The sequence below is a fragment of the Pelodiscus sinensis genome, chromosome 2, assembly GCF_049634645.1.
Source record: "Pelodiscus sinensis isolate JC-2024 chromosome 2, ASM4963464v1, whole genome shotgun sequence".
NCBI classification, from domain to species: Eukaryota; Metazoa; Chordata; order Testudines; family Trionychidae; genus Pelodiscus; species Pelodiscus sinensis.
Window position 1 is genome coordinate 23881328 of NC_134712.1, and position 8385 is coordinate 23889712.

Sequence of the window (8385 nt, forward strand, 5' to 3'; positions counted from 1 at the left end):
GTATCTGAGGTCCATAGGACTCTGTTTTTGCAGATACAGACTAGCATAGCTACCCCTTTGAGACTTCATTTCTGCAGTTAGCTGGGCAATGGAGGAACTTCACTCAGTACCTGAACAATTTAGTTATCTTAAGCATCATTCTTGAGTTTATAGTATACCTTAATTCTTCTCTCTTGCACTCTTATGTAGCCAGAAGCCTCAATTCTATCAGCAGTGATAGTCTGTACCTGCACCAGATGAAAATCTAGCATACCTTGAATATTTTAATCACCAGTTGCTGATCAGCAAACATCGATCACTGTAGCTAAAATACTTCTGGAAGGAAGCAGAGACGTTTCCTAAGAAATGAGAAGTAGGATTCATATCTACTTCCTTGGTAAAATTGAATTTGGTAGCTAACAAATAATCAAACTTTCCTTCAGAGTGCCTTTCTGAAAATGTAGTGCCCTCATATTCAAAGAGTTAAGACTGGATATGAAAAATTTCTAGATGTACTGACACCAAACTTCCATTTTTAGGCAAAATCATTGAGAGAGTATAAACAAGCTTCACAATAATCTATTAGCAGCCTAGACTTTTGGAAACTTGGCTTCGGGTACAAACATGGTCCAGGTAGTCTTTTTTTTTTTTTTTTTTTTTTTTTTAATAATAAATATGTCCTAAGGTAATGGATGGAAACATTCAATGTTTTGAACATTGTCTGCACAGGACAGTGTCCATTGTCCCAAACTCTCACTTTCACATGGGATTTATCATGCCTTTCTGCTCATAAATTGAGACAAGCTATTAACATGCACCAACATCCACTTTTTCTGATACCAACCTATGCTCTGTCTATTGCAAAGATGTCATTTTAGTGCAGTAGCCAACCAATAAATTCTCCCCTCCATTCACCTCACTCGCATGTGTACTACTTGCTATATGAGAATGGGTATGTCTACACTGCAGAGGTTTGAGAAAAACAGCTGTTTTTCCGAAAAAAAACTTCACTTACGTCCACACTGTAATCATGTTCTTTCGACAAAAAGTCAAAAGAATGGAGGGGTTTTTCTGACAACGGTAGACCTCTTTTCTACAAGGAAGAATACCTTTTCCAAAAGAGCTCTTTGGGGGAAAAGGTGTGTGTGGACAGGGAGGAGGGGTTTTCTTTTGAAAGAAGAGGCCTCTAGGAAATAACAGGTGCCCTGGTGGCCACTCTGTCCAAAGTAATCACAACTGTATAATTTCTGTCTCTGGCGCCTCTTAAAGCTGCAGGCACCCTGGACAAACTTTGTGGCAAGAAGCAGGCCCTGGAGCAGCACCTGGCTGCACAGCTCTTCCTGCCACCCTCATTCGGAGCTATGGCCAAGCCACAAGCAGGGAGCATGAAGAGCTCCCAGGACCCACCAAGGGATACCATGTGGTGGGCATCCTCCTGGGCTGGAGCAGAGATCCTGTCCCTTTTCAAGCTGTGGCGCAGGGTGGGGATGGAGCACACCCTGCAGGATCTCCGCTCCAGATGCTGCAACGCTGACATATATGGGTGAATATCCAAGGCCCTGGTAGAGCAGGGACACCTACCCTGGACCTTAGAACAGGTCCGGCCTAAAGTGAAGGAGCTCCGCCAGAGCTATGTGAGGGCCAGAGAGCGCAGCTCGCACTCTGGGGAAGGACCCCACTCCTGCCTGTACTGTGAAGAGCTGCACCAGATCCTGAGGGGTGAGGAAGCCCTTTCCCCACCCGTGGTGGTTGATTCTGGACTCAAGATGCCCATCATCGCCCACCCAGAGGAATATGAGGGACTGCAGGAGGAGGAGGACACAGCAACCATGGTCACACAGTCCCTGGAGCCAGTATCCCTAAGCTTGGACATCTCAGGCATCGTCTGACACTGAGGAGGGATCAGGTGAGTGCTCTCAGTCTCTCTCACACACACAGGGTGGGGAAGATGGGCACAGAGGGCATGGGGTGTGATAGTCAACCGGCCTGCTCAGGCTGGACTTTGTGCATGTGGAACCACATGCAGTGTCGTGCACCATGTGGCCACAGGAGGCAGCCCCATAGCACCCCCAGGATTCTCCTCACAGGCTCTGGGGAGGCCACACACACAGCTTCTCTAGTCTATACCTCTAAGGTTAATTTTGAGGCCAAAGCAGCCATTGCATTTTGTGAAAGTGTAACAGTCCAGAGAAAGATATGCAAAGAATTTAATCTGTTCTACACAGCATGTCTACACAGCAAAGTTATTTCGAAATAACAGCCCCTATTTCGAAATAACTTTCCTAGTGTCTACACAGCCAAACCGCGATTTCAAAATTAAATCGCAATAGCGGAGCGCTTATTTCGAATTAGCTATTTCGAATTTGGTGGTGTTCCTTGTGGAATGAGGTTTACCAAATTTGAATTAAGCGCTCCGCTGTTTCGATTTAATTTTGAAATCGCGGTTTGGCTGAGTAGATGCTAGGAAAGTTATTTCGAAATATAGGCTGTTATTTTGAAATAACTTTGCTGTGTAGACATGCTGTGTAGAACAGATTAAATCAGGGAATTTCAATGTTGGATCACAGGCCTGCCCAGGTAAGCCACTGGTGGGTAATGACGCTTTGTTTATCTAAGCTTATCTTGGCTGGAATCAGGGCAGCCAATAGGAGCTGTGAGGCTCCATGCCTTTGGATGCTTAGATAAGCAAAATGACTCATGGCGCGGCTGGAGCTTACCTAGGCTGGCCTGTGACCCAATTTTGAAAACTTCTCAATTAGATTGGCTAGCTAATCAATAGTGTGCACATGCAATTCATTCAGTTACCTTGAGTGAATAAATTGTGTGTGACTGAAGCATTCCTCCAGAAAGTCTTCTCTTTATTCGAAGATAACAAGAGACTGAGAATCCACTTAGCCATTGGAACAAGTTACTAAGCTAACCACTCACTGTTAAAAAGTTGTGCCTTATTGTCTAGTTTGAATGTGTGTGGCTTCAGCTCCCAGTCATTAGTTCATTTTCAGCTAGACTGTAAAAAGCCCTTTTAGTACCTTATCTTCTGTGTGAGGGTACTTATATATTATAATCAAATCACCTTTCAGACTACATTTTGATAGATAAATTGGGCTCTTTCATTATCTCACTGCCAGGCATTTTCTCCAGTCCTCAAATAATTTTTCTGCACCCTCTCCTGCTTCACTGGTGACCATTTTAGTAGAAATGTCCCGCCAATCTCAAACGGCTTCTCTAGTCTATACCTCTAAGGTTAATTTTAAGGCCAAAGCAGCCATTGCATTTTGTGAAAGTGTAACAGTCCAGAGAAAGATATGCAAAGAATGTGCCTAAGGTTATAATAAATAAACACTGTTCAAAGACAAATTTATCAACACTTATATACAGAATGCCATCTTGGCTGGTTCAATGGCTGAGTGGTGACCCTGAAAATAAAAAAAATACAAGCTTTTAGGCTGTCTAGACTGGCATGATTTTCCGGAAATGCTTTTAACGGAAAAGTTTTCCGTTAAAAGCATTTTCGGAAAAAGGTGTCTAGATTGGCATGGATGCTTTTCCGCAAAAGCACTTTTTGCGGAAAAGCGTCCGTGCCAATCTAGACGCGCTTTTCTGCAAAAAAGCCCCGATCGCCATTTTCGCGATCGGGGCTTTTTTGCGGAAAACAAATCTGAGCTGTCTACACTGGCCCTTTTGCACAAAAGGACTTTTGCCTGAACGGGAGCAGCATAGTATTTCCGTAAGAACACTGACAATCTTACATGAAATCGTCAGTGCTTTTGCAGAAATTGAAGCGGCCAGTGTAGACAGCTGGCAAGTTTTTCCGGAAAAGCTGCTGATTTTCCGGAAAAACTGGCCTATCTAGACACAGCCTTAATGTTTTATAAGTGACTCGAAATACAAACAGCTGGCTTATGAGGAAGTTGAGGGAGGCACCAATAAAATTTTTCAAAGTGTTTTCAGCTAGAAAAGTCTGATGGCACTTGCTTCTGGTGGAAACTACTTTAATGAGATAATCTGCAGGTTTTCTTGATGATTTATCAAGCCTGAACTAAGTGCAGCATGTCTCTAATACACTCCGTGGTAAATTATATCTCCAATTCTGTCAGAAACAGTCCCAGTTTAAGTGTAACAGTCTGTTCTCTACGGTGTGAATTGGAGTAGGGTACGGGCATTGGGAGCCTTCTGTCGCTCTCTGACCATTGACATCTGTGTAATTACACAGGCAATCTTTATGTCTTTGAAGGGGTGTATGAAAAAAATAAAAATCCGGGGCTTGGAGTTTTGAGATCTGAGATGACCCAACAGACTTAGTGGCACTGTCCACACACCCACTACCCACCCCATTGCAGGATGGGGAGTGCGGACACCACCACAAACTTCTAAGCAGACTGCCAAGAAAGGAAGGACACTGGCAATGAGATAAAAGGCCTTGAGATAAAAGTAGTGTGTGGCTGAAACACACTCTCCTCAGGCACTGCAAAAGCTGGCAGCTTTGACTCTGGCACTGGGGCAGGTACTGTCAAGGGAGCACCTTCCAATATCTGTGGCACCAGGCTTTCCTGAGGCTATCACAGTACCAACTGTGCTGGATATGCTTGAAGCACTCAGAGATCTGCTAAGCCTCTCAGTATTGATCTCCAGCAGGCCATGATACCATCAGCAGGCCATGATACCATCAGCAGATAGCATCAGTGCCGCACTTAGAGTTCTGTCAACCTCAGATGCCTCAAACTGCATGGCTATTTCTGCACTAGCCAGGGGTTGCTCTCCCCATTTGCCCCAAGCCCTGTCCCCACCCCACATCTTCCTGACCTAATCTGCTCTAGTTCATACCTTTCCTCCAAACCTTTGCCCCCCACACCATTGCCCTTCTTCCCTGAGTGCCCCATATCCTCACTCCTCTCCCTTCCTCCCAGAGTTTCTGAACACAGGTGTTTTGTGGGAGGAACTGGGAGGGAGGAAGGGGAGAAGTAGGTCAGCAGAGCTGTTAGAGGGTGGGAGGCATTGAGGAGAGGTGGATGGGGGTGGGGGACAAGCTTGAGTGCTGATGGGTGCTGAGCAGCATCTGCTAATTTTTCCCTAGGGATGTTCCAGTCCAGGAGCACCCATGGAGTCGGTGCCTATGGTACTGGCAAAGGGGAAGCCTCCAGTACTAGTTGTGCTATGTCCTCCTCCAACTTAGCACTGTTGGGAGCAGCCCCTCTGGCAGCAGAGTCATCCTCTGAGTAGGAGACTGGCTCCAATGTTTCCTAGTCTTGAAGTCTCCCTCACTATTCCACACCAAAGCATTACTACCCTGCTAGGGAACCTTCAGCAAGAGTATTGTTGGGGGGCTGGTAGGGATCACCACTTGTCAAGTGGTCGTCTTGGAACTGTGGTGTTTCGAAATAGCGGTTTGACTGTGTAGTAAAGTTATTTCAGAATAACAGCTGTTATTTCAAAATAACTTTGCTGTGTAGACATACCCCCAGGGAATTACAGGCCAATCAGCTTAAGTTCTGTACCAGGAAAGATAATGGAGCAAATAATTAAGGGATCCATTCCCAAACATCTAGAATATAACAAGTTAAGTAACAGTTAGCATGGATTTGTCAAGACTAAATCATGTCAAATAAACTTGATAGTTTTTGATAGGATAACATTCTTTGATAAGGAGAAAATGGTAGATGTGTTATACCTAGACTTTGGAAGGCTTTTGTACAGGTCTTACATGACTTTCTCATTGTAGAGACAGGAAAAGGGAATAAGGGAATTTGTGTGCAGCCATCTTGGTCTTGTTAACAAGAGAACAAGAGTCAGGCTAAGTCTGTGGCCTGACAATGCGAGATCTGTAATTAGACGCTGCCTTTGCCTCTTGCCTCCATACAGAGATAAGGATAGAATGCTGACTCTGGCAGGGACCTTGAGATAAGGAGCATCTGGGTGGAACTAAAATAACTGTTAGCCTTTGGTGTTTGTAATGGGAAGGAGACTAATTGTTGTTATTATATCTAATGGACAGTATATAAACTGCTTCATAATTGCTTGTATTCGAGGATCTGCCTGGGGGGGGGGGCTTTCCCTCCCGTCCGAACCAGTTTTCCCTTGCTGCAGCTTGTAATAAAACTGCCTCTGGATACTTGTTGCTTACAAATGCTTACAAATGCAGAGTGAGGACAATGTTTTCATAGAATCATAGAATAATAGGACTGGAAGGGACCTCAAGAGGTCATCGAGTCCAGCCCCCCGCCCTCAAGGCAGGACCAAGCTCCACCTACACCATCCCTGACAGATGTCTATCTAACCTGTTCTTAAATATCTCCAGAGAGGGAGATTCCACCACCTCCCTTGTCAAATATTGGAATAAATTGCCCACCCTGACAGTTAGGAATTTTTTCCTAATGTCCAATCTAAACCTCCCCTGCTGCACTTTAAGCCCATTACTCCTTGTCCTGTCCTCAGAAACCAAGAGGAACAAATTTTCTCCTTCCTCCTTGTGACACCCTTTTAGATATTTGAAAACCGCTATCGTGTCCCCCCTTAATCTTCTTTTTTCCAAACTAAACAAGCCCAGTTCATGAAGCCTGGCTTCATAGGTCATGTTCTCTAGACCTTTAATCATTCTTGTCGCTCTTCTTTGTACCCTTTCCAATTTCTCCACATCTTTCTTGAAATGTGGCGCCCAGAACTGGACACAGTACTCCAGCTGAGGCCTAACTAGTGCAGAGTAGAGCGGCAGAATGACTTCACGAGTTTTGCTTACAACACACCTGTTGATACAACCTAGAATCATATTTGCTTTTTTTGCAACAGCATCACACTGTTGACTCATATTCAACTTGTGGTCCACTATGACCCCTAGATCCCTTTCTGCCATGCTCCTTCCTAGACAGTCGCTTCCCATCTTGTATGTATGGAACTGATTGTTCCTTCCTAAGTGGAGCACTTTGCATTTCTCTTTATTAAACCTCATCCTGTTTACCTCTGACCATTTCTCTAACTTGCTAAGGTAATTTTCTTCCACAATTTGGTGCCGTGACTCAGATGGCAACGCCCGATTGAAGACAGCGGCTGCGGACCGTCCTCCTTCACCCCCAGGGTGACAAAGGAGAGGTAAGAGACCTTCTGAAATCTCTACTGAGGTGTGGTGGAGGACTGCCTGTAGGGTAAACTAGGGAAATACAACCTAGATGGAAGGACTACAGGTGGATGCATAACTGGTTGAATAACTATGCTTTGCAAATAGTTATCAGTGGTCCACAATCGTGGTGGAAGGGCATATCAGGTGGGGTTCTGCAAGCATCAGTTCTGGGTTTGGTTCTATTTAATATTTTCATCAATGATTTAGATAATGGCTTAGAGAGAATATTTATGAAGTTTTCAGATGATACCAAGCAGGAAGGGATTACAAGCACTTGGGAGAATAGGAATATATTGCAAAATGACCTGGACAAACTGAAGATACGATCTGAGGTAAATAGTATTAAATTCAATAAGAACAAATGCAAAGTACCCTGTTTAGAAAGGAACAATTACTTGCACACATACAAAATGGGAAATGACTTTCTAGGAAGGAGTACTATGGAAATGAGGCTGGAGTTCATAAGCAAATCTGAGTGAACAGTGTAACACTGTGGCAAAAGAAGAGAACGTCATTCTGAGATGCATTAGCAGTATTGTAAATAGGAAGCAAAAGTAATTCTGCTTTACTCCATGCTCATTAGGCCTGTGTCTGGTTCTGGCCCCCCACATTTCAGGAAAGATGGAGACAAATTGGAAAAAGTCCACAGAAGAGCAACAAAAAGTATTAGTCTAGAAAATATGAACTATGAGCGGAAATCGAAAAAACTGGGTTTGTTTAGTCTGGGAAAGAGAAGACTGAGTGGGGAAATTATAAGTTTTCAGGTACCTAAAAGGTAGTTATAAGGAGAAGAGAGAAAAAAATAGTCTACTTAACCTTTGATAATAAGAGAAGAAGCAATGAGCTTAAAGAGCAGCAGGAGAGATTTAGGTTGAACATTAGGAAAACATTCCTGTCAGGGGTAGTCTAAATGGTGATTGGTCCTGCCATGAGAGTAGGGGACTGGACTTTATGACCTCTCGAGGTTCCTTCCAGTCCTGTGCTTCTATGCTTCTATCAATTGGGTTTGTGTTCTGGAGGGCCAGTGTGCACAAGAAGGAGGATCCACTTTGGAGATTTTTTTGAAGTACTCTGTGAACAGTGACTTCTTAAAGGATCCCTGAAGAGATAGTATGACCACAGATTCCAGGTTCTGTAGAGTGACCTCTGTCCAAAGGTGTTCAAGGGCCAATAAGTGGCCACGCTGCTACATCTGTTTAATCCCTGTTTGAGTACATAGTCTGCACATCCTTAAAATGGGTCAGTGAGACACTCATCTTAGAGGCTTTTAGATTTAGCTAGAGAGCTAGCATTTA